The sequence below is a fragment of the Bos javanicus genome, chromosome 2, assembly GCF_032452875.1.
Source record: "Bos javanicus breed banteng chromosome 2, ARS-OSU_banteng_1.0, whole genome shotgun sequence".
In the NCBI taxonomy this organism is placed as follows: domain Eukaryota; kingdom Metazoa; phylum Chordata; class Mammalia; order Artiodactyla; family Bovidae; genus Bos; species Bos javanicus.
Window position 1 is genome coordinate 89,265,696 of NC_083869.1, and position 11,916 is coordinate 89,277,611.

An 11,916-nucleotide genomic window follows, 5' to 3' on the forward strand; every position below is an offset into this window, starting at 1 on the left:
GGCAAAGTAATGTCTCTGCTTTTTAATATGGTGTCTAGGTTGGTCATATCTTTTCTTCCAAGGAGTAAGAGTTTTTTAATTTCATGGCTGCAGTCACCATCTGCAGTGATTTTGAAGCCCCCAGACTTAATTAAGTCTGTCACTGTTTCCCCATCTATTTGCCATGAAGTGATGGGACCAGATGCCATAATCTTAGTTTTCTGAGTGTTGAGTTTTATGCCAGATTTTTCACTCTCCTCTTTCACTTTCATCAAGAGGCTCTTTAGTTCTTCTTTGCTTTCTGCCATAAAGGAGGTATCATCTGCATATCAGAAGTTACTGATATTTCTTCTGGCAATCTTGATTTCAGCTTGTGCTTCATCCAGCCCTTGTGTGCATGGGACCTTCTTCTGAAGGAGGTCTCCATTATCTTCATTACCTCCAGGTAGTTTGGTCTCAGGTCAAATAACAGGGAGGGAACAAAGCCCCACCCATCAACAGAAACTTGGATTAAAGATTTACTGAGCATGGCCCCGCCCATAAGAACAAGACCCAGTTTTCCAATCAGTCTCTCCCATCAGGAGCTTCCATAAGCCTCTTACCCTTATCCATCAAAGGGCAGACAGAATGAAAACCACAATCACAGAAAACTAATCAAACTGATTACACTGACCACAGCCTTGTTTAACTCAATGAAACTATGAGCCATGCTGTGTAGGGCCACCCGAGATAGACGGGTCATGGTGGAGAGTTCTGACAAAACATGGTCCACTGGAGAACGGAATAGCAAACCATTTCAGTATTCTTGCCTTGAGAACTGTTGGGGGCCAGAGTGAGGTACTCCGCCCGTGACAAAGGTCATGAGGAAGGAGGCTCGACATACGCAAAGGTGGGATCGAGCCTCAGGAGTCCCCCTGGAACTCCTCGAGCATCTACCCCCATAACCAGAGCCTGCCTACTTTACTACTTTGTGCTCTCACCTACACCTCTGACTTTACAGGGGGCTGTCCCCCACCACCTCTTTCGGAGAAGGAGTTAACCTAGAGCTCCAGTTAATAAAAACTCCTGGGCGTGACAAGAGTGTTTTAACCTACAAACTCCTCTGAAGGTTCTCTGGCCTGCCTGACAGGCTTGTCTGGCCACATGTGATTGCTCACAGTCTCCCAACCCTGACGAGATGCTTTAAACCTTCTAAAAACAGGTTCCTTAGAAAAGTTAGAAAACTATTAGTATAAGTATAATGGGCTGATTAGAAATTGTATTGGTGAAGGGTTTTTCATATGTTGAGCCAATGTTTGTTGCTAAGTTTCCATATCCCCTGCCCTTACACACATTAATGAATATACAGAAGAAATAAGTATTAACCTTTGATATTAATCATATTAGACCTTAGGCTAAGTAAATTCTTTCCTTAACTAAAACCCACTACACCCTCACCCTATAGGAATGTAACTTTATTTGGGTGGTGTCTGTTTTAAGAATAATCACCCCTGGAGAAATAAGTGTCCTGGTTGACTGACCGCTGTCACAAGGAGAGGGTCATAAATTGTCAGCAGGCCCCCTGGCCAGAAGATGATGTAACACCCCTAAGACCTCTGTATACATTTATGTGAAGCACCTGACTTTAATAAAAGTCAGGACTGCTGTCCCCACGTGACTTTTGTATAACATCTCAGTGTATAAAAACAGACTCTGGAAAATAAAGAATTGGGATCAGTTTCTCGAAATACTGGTCTCCCCGTGTCGCTCTCTCTCTCACTCGAGCTGAGTCTCCATCTGGAGCGCAGAACCCGCCATGCTTACTAATTATGCCTGGGCTTCTAAGATCCGACCGGGGAGGCCTCAGTGTCTCCTCTCCTTCGGGAGAACAGAAGGACGCCTGCGGCCTACGTAAGTGGTGCAAACTTCTTGTCTTGAAGTTTTATTGGTCTCCCGCGTAAACCAAGCTACTCAGCCTCTTTTCTCCACTGAATTTTCCTACTGAGCTATCCTCATCCTATTACTCTTTATATCTTTGATAAAATATTTAAATAAATAGGTCGCCTACGCCGTCCCCACTTCAAATACCCTGGATCAGCCGGGGCTGGTCCCTGGCAGAGAACCCCATGAACAGTTCGAAAAAGCAAAAAGATATGATACTGAAAGATCATATCCAGGTCGGTAGGGGCCCAATATGCTACTGGAGATCAGTGGAGAAATAATTCCAGAAGAATGAAGAGACGGAGCCAAAGCAAAAACAACGCCCAGTTGTGGATGTGACTGGTGATGGAAGTAAAGTCCGATGCTATAAAGAGCAATATTGCATAGGAACCTGGAATGTTAGGTCCATGAATCAAGGCAAATTGGAAGTGGTCAAACAGGAGATGACAAGAGTGAACATCGACATTTTAGTGAACTAAATGGACTGGAATGGGCAAATTTAATTCAGATGACCATTGTATCTACTATTGTGGGCAAGAATCCCTTAGAAGAAATGGAGTAGCCCTCATAGTCAACAAAAGAGTCTGAAATGCAGTACTGAGGTGCAATCTCAAAAATGACAGAATGATCTCTGTTTGTTTCCAAGGCAAACCATTCACTAACACAGTAATCCAAGTCTATGCCCTAACCAGTAATGCTGAAGGAGCTGAAACTGAATGGTTCTATGAAGACCTACAAAACCTAGAACTAACACCTGAAAAAAGATGTCCTTAGTCTTAGTCACATAAAACATTTTTGTTTCTCTTTAAGCCCAGGGCTGATGATTACACAACAGAACAACTCAGCTTAAACTCTGTACTAAGGATTATATAATAATAATGTGTCCTGCTTGAGGACAGTATTTGTCCTTGAGAACCTTCTGACTAATCCTGTTTTCTTAACATGTATATTATGGATGTAGGTCTAGTAAGATCTTTCTGTGGTGAGTTCTAATCCTGTCATCTTAAAGTGTAAAATGTGGGAGGGGAGTCTAGTAAGACCTTTACAACCTTGAGACATTCTTTTGATTTATTGTAATAATTAATTTAAAAAGTATATAGCTCCCTTGCTAAGACAAGTGAGGGGGCACACTCTGCCCACTTCCGATGTCTAAGTCAGAAGAAGTGTCTCTCCCTTTTCACTGTAATAAAACTTCTGTCACACAACAGCTCTGAGTGGTTGACATGGTCTCCAACCCCGAAGCTAATTCATCTTCTTTGGAGATCATGAATCCAACATCTCACCATAAGCTATCCCTTATGGCAGAGAGAAGTATGCAATGTGTAAGAACTGGAATGAGACGGGCATTCCAGAGGGGCTTAAGGTGGGAGGGAGGAACTGAGGGTAGCAAAGGAAGCGGGTGATAAGATGGTTGAGAGCACAGGCAGACAGGACTTGATGGGAAGAACACACTCAGAGAGCAGACCAATTTCACCCCTCGGGGCTGCCCTCCAGCCAGTTGGTCATCCTCCATGGACCCACCTCCGCCCTTCTCTAGGTGGACACCTCAGCAGGTGCTTTCTGTGTAACTCCACAACATTCAGCCAATTCTTCTGGTGTAATGTTTCATTCTAAGAAGTCAGATGAATGTGTTTTCCTTGTGAATGGAAGAAAAGTAAGGTTTTTTTTAATATAAATTTATTTATTTTAATTGGAGGCTAATTACTTTACAATATTGTCTTGGTTTTGCCATACATTGACATGAATCCACCACGGGTGTACATGTGTTCCCCATCCTGAACCCCCCTCCCACCTCCCTCCCCATACCATCCCTCTGGGTCATCCCAGTGCACCAGCCCCAAGCACCCTGTCTCATGCATCGAACCTGGACTGGTGATTCGTTTCATATATGATAATATACAAGTTTCAATGCCATTCTCCCAAATCATCCCACCCTTGCCCTCTCCCACAGAGTCCAAAAGACTGTTATATACATCTGTATCTCTTTTGCTGTCTCGCATACAGGGTTGTCATTACCATCTTTCTAAATTCCATATATATGTGTTATTATACTGTATTGGTGTTTTTCTTTCTGGCTTACTTCACTCTGTAAAATAGGCTCCAGTTTCATCCAGAAAGTAAATTTATCACATTGAAGTTTCTAAATTTGTGAAGAGAAATGAGCTATAGTAGAAGGAAGGCTTAGGTGACCCTCATGTGAATGGGTGATTGACTCAGTGTCCATAACAAACCTTAATCACTCTGTAGTTCTCTTGGAGCAGTGGGTGGAACCTACTTGTAAAATGTTTTGGGTTGGCCAAAAATTTGTTCAAGTTTTCCATAACATCTTATAGAAAAACCCAAGTGAACTGTTGGCCAACCTAATATTAAGCTTACTAGAGGAAAAGCACTTGGTTATATTGAGTTCTTCTGACTACATTTGGTAACTGTGCTTGTGTTCATCTAAGTGTTAGGCATCAGTTTCTTTTTGTGACAATCTTCTGCATCTCTCTCTTCCTCCCCTGTCTCCTTAAGCCACCCCACTGCCACTCACAAACACACACAAATTAAGAATGTAAAATCTTCAGATCATTTACAACTAACTAAACTTTTGACAAGCAGGACTAGAAGAGAAGTCATCCTGGAAAGCTATGGATAAATTCTACAGTTAGTTTTGTAGACTATAAATGATTCACAACTTGAGACTTGCAAGTTAAGTTTTATCTGGGGCAAAATGAGGACTGCAGCCTGGGCGGCAGCATCTCAGATAGCCCTGAGAGACTGCTCCAAAGAGGCAGTGGGGGAAGGTCAATATATAAGGTTTTGGTGAAGGGGAGGTTCAATACCATGAAGCACTCATTTTACAAAAGCTTTTTTGTTAGTCATGAGCATCTGATGTCACCATGAAGGGATCTTTCTTCCCTGGTGGCTTAGCTGTTAAAGCGTCTGCCTCCAATGCAGGAGACCTGGGTTCGATCCCTGGGTAGGGAAGATCCCCTGGAAAAGGAAATGGCAACCCACTCTGGAATTCTTGCCTGGAGAATCCCATGGATGGAGGAGCCTGGTGGGCTACAGTCCATGGGGTCACAAAGAGTTGGACACAACTGAGCGACTTCACTTCACTTTGAATATGAGGAGATGCAAGGATTGAAATCATAAAAACATCCAACTATCTAAAGACCTGTCCCCCCAGATTCCCTGGAGCACAGGGTGCCTCACTCCACCCTGAACTCCCTCAGAGGTTGTTGAAGGTCAAAAGCTATAGCAGCTTGGGGTACAATTTCCATAGAAAGTGAAGTTGCTTATTAGTTTCTGACTCTTTGTGACCCCATGGACTGTAACCTATCATGTTCCTCTGACCATGGGATTTTCCAGGCAAGAATTCCAGAGTTGGTTGCCATTTCCTTCTGCAGGGGATCTTCCCTACCCAGGGATCGAACACGAGTCTCCCGCACTGCAGGCAGACGCTTTACCATTTGAGCCACCAGGGAAGCCACAAATCTCCACAGAGGCAGATGGCAAAAGCCTTTGCTTTTCGGTCTTTGGCAATGCTCTTGGTAAGTGCCAATTTGTAGTTGACAGCTTATATTTCAGTCTGTAACTTCTTTCAGTTCAGTTCAGTCTCTCAGTTGTGTCTGACTCATTGCGACCCCATGAACTGCAGCACGCCAGGCCTCCCTGTCCATCACCAACTCCCGGAGTTCACTCAAACTCACGTCCATCGAGTCGGTGATGCCATCCAACCATCTCATCCTCTGTTGTCCCCATCTCCTCCTGCCCTTAATCTCTGCCCGCATCAGGGTCTTTTCAAATGAGTCAGCTCTTTGCATCAGGTGGCCAAAGTATTGGAGTTTCAGCTTCAACATGCAGTTCTTCCAATGAACAGCTAGGACTGATCTCCTTTAGGATGGACTGTTTGGATATCCTTGCAGTCCAAGGGACTCTCAAGAGTCTTCTCCAACACCACAGTTCAAAAGCATCAATTCTTCAGCACTCAGCTTTCTTTATAGTCCAACTATCACATCTATATAGGACTACTGGAAAAACCATACCCTTGACTAGATGGGCCTTTGTTGCAAAATGTATCTGCACTTTAATATGTTGTCTAGGTTGGTCATAACTTTCCTTCCAAGGAGTAAGTGTCTTTTATAAAAATTTCATGGCTGCAGTCAACATCTGCAGTGATTTTGGAGCCCCCAAAATTAAAGTCAGCCACTGTTTCCACTGTTTCCCCATCTATTTGCCATGAAGTGACAGGACCGGATGCCATAATCTTTGTTTTCTGAATGTTGCGCTTTAAGCCAACTTTTTCACTCTCCTCTTTAACTCTCATCAAGAGGCTTTTTAGTTCCCCTTCACTTTCGGCCATAAGGGTGGTGTCATATGCATATCTGAGGTTATTGATATTTCTTCCGGCAATCTTGATTCCAGCTTGTGCTTCTTCCAGCCCAGCATTTCTCATGATGTACTCTGCATAGAAGTTAAATACGCAAGGTGACAATATACAGCCTTGACGTACTCCTTTTCCTATTTGGAACCAGTCTGTTGTTCATGTCCAGTTCTAACTGTTGCTTCCTGACCTGCACACAGATTTCTCAAGAGGCAGGTCAGGTGGTCTGGTATTCCCCTCTCTTCCAGAATTTTCCCCAGTTTATTGTGATCCACATGGTCAAAGGCTTTGGCATAGTCAATAAAGCAGAAATAGATGTTTTTCTGGAACTCCCTTGCTTTTACGATCTTGGCAATTTGATCTCTGGTTCCTCTGCCTTTTCTAAATCCAGTTTGAACATCTGGAAGTTCACAGTTTACATATTGCTGAAGCCTGGCTTGGAGAATTTTGAGCATTACTTTACTAGTGTGTGAGATGAGTGCAATTGTGCAGTAGTTTGAGCATTCTTTGGCATTGCCTTTCTTTGGGATTGGCATGAAAACTGACCTTTTCCAGTCCTGTGGCCACTGCTGAGTTTTCCAAATTTGCTGGCATATTGAGTGCAGCACTTTCACAGCATCATCTTTCAGGATTTGAAATAGTTTAGCTGGGATTCCATCACCTCCATTAGCTTTGTTCATAGTGATGCTTCCTAAGACCCACCTGACTTCACATTCCAGGATGTCTGACTGTAGATGAGTGATCACACCATCGTGATTATCTGGGTCATGAAGATCTTTTTTGTACAGTTCTTCTGTGTATTCTTGCCACCTCTTCTTAATATCTTCTGCTTCTGCTAGGTCCATACCATTTCTGTCCTTTATCGAGTTCATCTTTGCATGAAATGTTCCTTTGGTATCTCTGATTTTCTTGAAGAGATCCCTAGTCTTTCCCATTCTGTTGTTTTCCTCTATTTCTTTGCATTGATCGCTGAGGAAGGCTTTCTTATCTCTCCTTGCTATTCTTTGGAACTCTGCATTCAAATTCAAATGTGTATATCTTTCCTTTTCTCCTTTGCTTTTCACTTCTCTTCTTTTCACAGCTATTTGTAAGGCCTCCCCAGACAGCCATTTTGCTTTTTTGCATTCCTTTTTCTTGGGGATGGTCTTGCTCCCTGTCTCCTGTACAATTTCATGAACCTCTGTCCATAGTTCATCAGGCACTCTGCCTATCAGATCTAGTCCCTTAAATTTATTTCTCACTTCTAGTATATAGTCATAAGGGATTTGATTTAGGTCATACCTGAATGGTCTAGTGGTTTTCTCTACTTTCTTCAATTTAAGTCTGAATTTGGCAATAAGGAGTTCATGATCTGAGCCACAGTCAGCTCCTGGTCTTGTTTTTGCTGACTGTATAGAGCTTCTCCATCTTTGGCTGCAAAGAATATAATCAATCTGATTTTGGTGTTGACCATCTGGTGATGTCCAAGTGTAGAGTCTTCTCTTGTGTTGTTGGAAGAGGGTGTTTGCTATGACCAGTACATTCTCTTGGCAAAACTCTATTAGCCTTTGCCCTGCTTCATTCTGTATGCCAAGGCCACATTCTGTCAGACCTCTCCACCATGTCCCATCTGTCTTGGGTGGCCCGACATGGCACGGCTTAGTTTCACTGAGTTAGACGAGGCTGTGGTCCATGTGACCAGATTGGCTAGTTTTCTGTGATTGTGGTTTCAGTCTGTCTGCCCTCTGATGCCCTCTTCTGGCGCCTACTGTCTTACTTGGGTTTCTCTTATCTTGGACGTGGGATATCTCTTTATGGCTGCTCCAGCAAAGTGCAGCCATCGCGCCTTACCTTGAACATGGAATATCTCCTCACAGCTGCCACTCCTGACTTTGGACATAGTGTATCTCCTCTTGGCTGCTGCTCCTGACCTTGGATGTGGGGTATCTCCTCTCTGCTGCTCCTGTGCCACACAGCCTTAAATCACTTAAGACAACGGGCAAAATCTTTTTCTGGGCCCATTTTTGTTTTGAGCACTTGAGAATTAGCTAAGACACAAGCCATGAATTTGGAATGTGTGCTTTGCTTTTCACTGTCTGTAACGTTGGACGTGAAAGGCAAGTCAGTACATCGCTGTTCTCAGCCGCACTGGCAGAGAGGAAGACGCAGTCGAGGTCGAAACTGAGCATACAGTCCCGTGTGCACCCACTCCGCATAGGGCTATAGGAATGGAGGCTCAGGGCAGCTATGTAATATGCCCCAGATCACTCAGCTAACAGGCATCAGAAGGACTTTGCTTCTTATCTTCCTGCTTCCAGAGTTTGTGTTTTTCCCCCTGTGCCATATGATATTTTCATGATATTTCTTACCATATCAGTAAACAAAGGATGTCACAGTCATCAGTGATTGCAGCCACCATGAATGGTGAGCTGATGAGCCCTGAGGGAACTCAGGAAGGAAAGAATACCTGCCATCTGGCAGCCATCAGATGGCAACCACTATGGTGAGCCCTGAGGAAGCTCAGGATGTGAAAACACAGCATGCTGGCCCCAGATAGCTGAGGTGCATATCAAAGGGGTGATTTCAGTGAGTCCAGATTCTTGCATTTTCCCATACCCAAGTGAAAGAAAGTGAAGTCACTCAGTTGTGCCCGACTCTTTGCAACCCAATGGACTGCAGTACGCCAAGCCTCCCTGTCCTTCACCAATTCCCAGAGCTGACTCAAACTCATGTCCATCGAGTCAGTGATGCCATTCAACCATTTCATCCTCTGTCATCCCCTTCTCCTCCTGCCTTCAATCTTTCCTAGCATCAGGGTCTTTTCCACTGAGTCAGTTCTTTGCATCAGGTGGCCAAAGTATTGGAGTTTCAGCTTCAGCATCAGTCCTTCCAATGAATATTCAGGACTGATCTCCATTAGGATGGACTGGTTGGATCTCCTTGCAATCCAAGGGACTCTCAAGAGTCTTCTCCAACACCACAGTTCAAAAGCATCAGTTCTTCAGCCCTCAGCTTTCTTTATGGTCCAGCTCTCACATCCATACATGACTACTGGAAAAACCATAGCTTTGACTAGATGGACCTTTGTTGGCAAAGTAACGTCTCTGCTTTTGAATACTCTGTCTAGGTTGGTCGTAGCTTTTCTTCCAAGGAGCAAGTGTCTTTTAATTTCATGGCTGCAGTCAACATCTGCAGTGATTTTAGAGCCCCCCAAAAATAAAGTCTGTCACTGTTTCCACTGTTTCCCCATCTATTTGCTGTGAAATGATTTGACCAGATGCCATGATCTTAGTTTTCTGAATGTTGCGTTTTAAGCCAGATTTTTCACTCTCCTCTTTCACTTTCATCAAGAGGGTCTTTATTTCCTCTTCGCTTTCTGCCATAAGGATGGTGTCATCTGCATATCTGAGGTTATTGATATTTCTCCCAGCCATCTTGATTCCAGCTTGTGTTTCATAGTCCGGCATTTTGCACTATGTACTCTGCATATAAGTTAAACAAGCAGGGTGACAATATACAACCTTGGCGTTCTCCTTTCCCAATTTGGAATCAATCTGTTGTTCCATGTCCAGTTTTAACTGTTGCTTCTTGACCTGCATACAGATTTCTCAGGAGGCAGGTCAGGTGGTCTGATATTCCCATCTCTTTAAGAATTTTCTACAGTTTGTTGTGATCCACACAGTCAAAGGCTTTGGTGTAGTCAATAAAGCAGAAGTAGATCTTTTTCTGGAACTCTCTTGCTTTTTCGATGATCCAGCAAATGTTGACAATATCCCTTTATCTTGGGATATCTGTTCTTTATGTTGAGCCACCAGTAGCCTCTGGAATACCTGGTTTTCTTTCATTAATAATCTCTTGATGTTCAGACTACCTGTCCTCTATTGCAAAACTTCTACATAACCTGGCTCCTTCCCTCACCTCTTTGGAGTAGTTCCCTCAGGTTATTTGAGATACTCTCTCCCGGGCTTGAAGTCCTAAAAATTTGCTCCAAATAAAGCATAATTCTCAGAGGACTATAGTCCACTGGATTGCAAAAGGATCAGACACAACTTAGCAACTACACAACAATAACTTAACTTTTAGGCTGTGAATATTTTTTACATCTACAGCCATGTTCCTTCTCCTAAGGTGGTGGCAAGCCTTCTAGAATCTCTTGACCAACGGGAAGTGGTAGGAGTTGTGCAAATGTTTTCCTGTAGGTGTTGAAATAATCCTATATGTCCCCTGCTGCCAAGGTCTTATTTTCTTGAACTTTTCAAATATGAGTGAAGAACAAAGAAAGAATATGGTTTGTAGGTAGTGATGAGAGTTCAATTCAGTTCACTCAGTCATGTCCGACTCTTTGCAACCCCATGAATTGCAACACGCCAGGCCTCCCTGTCCATCACCAACTCCTGGAGCTCACTCAAACTCACATTCATCGAGTCAGTGATGCCATCCAGCCATCTCATCCTCTGTCGTCCCCTTCTCCTCCTGCCCCCAATCCCTCCCAGCTTCAGAGTCTTTTCCAATGAGTCAACTCTTCACATGAGGTGGCCAAAGTACTGGAGTTTCAGCTTTAGCATCATTCCTTCCAAAGAACACATAGGGCTGATCTCCTTCAGAATGGACTGGTTGGATCTGCTTGCAGTCCAAGGGACTCTCAAGAGTCTTCTCCAACACCACAGTTCAAAATCATCAATTCTTTGGCGCTCAGCTTTCTTCACAGTCCAACTCTCACACTCATACATGACTTTAAAACCCTTTTATTCGACTCTGTGAACTCAAGAATTTTAAAAGTGTATATTCCATATTTCATAATCTTTTATTATTTCCCTGAAACCAGTGTTGTTTTCAAATGCAAATCCTTCTTGGTTAGCCTCTGAAACAAAAGCAAATATGTGTCTTGCCAAAATAAAGCCAAATGCAATACAGTGTTACGTAATTTCATAATTGCCAACAGTGATGTTTGATCAACTCAGGCAAACAAGATTCACAAACATATTCTTATTATTCAGAAACAATGAGCTACAGGGAAACTGCCTCAATCTTTAGAATCATTTCCTCTGCCGTGGTCACTGAAAGTACTTCAGACCCTGAAGCAAATATATTATTCTACCTGAGCGGGGAAAAAAACAAATCATTTTGTTTTTTTGAGAAATTAAAGCAAATAAGAAAGTGAAAACTCTGCAGTCTCTCTTGCATTTATGTAACGGAACAAGATCCTATGGGGCCTTCCCCCATAGTCTCTGCTTTAGCTCCTCTCTGAAGATAGCTAATAGTATTTAATGCAAATTTTCTGAGTTATTTTGCAGATGTGAAACCACCCCCACCCCCTCCCCCGCCCCCAACAAATGGAAGAACTACTTGAGCCATGAGGTCATAGCCCCAGGCCTCCTGGTGCCTAAGGACTGATCATGTTAACCCCAGTGACACCACCCTGCTGCCCCACTGTCGGCCAATCAGAGAACTGTGCCCACACTGATCACAGACCTTGTGACTGCCCCCTCACCTGCCTTTAAAAATGCTTTGCTGAAATCCTTTGAGGAGGCTCAAGTCTTTTCAGGGCATTTCCTTACATGATGATGGTGGTTTAGTTGCTCAGTCACGTCCAACTCTTTGCGACCCCATGGACTGCAGCACGCCAGGTTTTCCTGTCCTTCACCATCTCCAAGAGCTTGCTCAAACTC

General features: G+C 43.5%; 1 non-coding gene across 1 annotated transcript; it reads left to right on the forward strand.

Moving 5' to 3' along the window:
* The first annotated feature begins 4,797 nt into the window (after positions 1-4,797).
* On the forward strand, positions 4,798-4,869 carry TRNAW-CCA (transfer RNA tryptophan (anticodon CCA)). The gene has a single exon. It is a non-coding gene; the product is annotated as a tRNA-Trp (tRNA).
* The last annotated feature ends 7,047 nt before the right edge of the window (positions 4,870-11,916 follow it).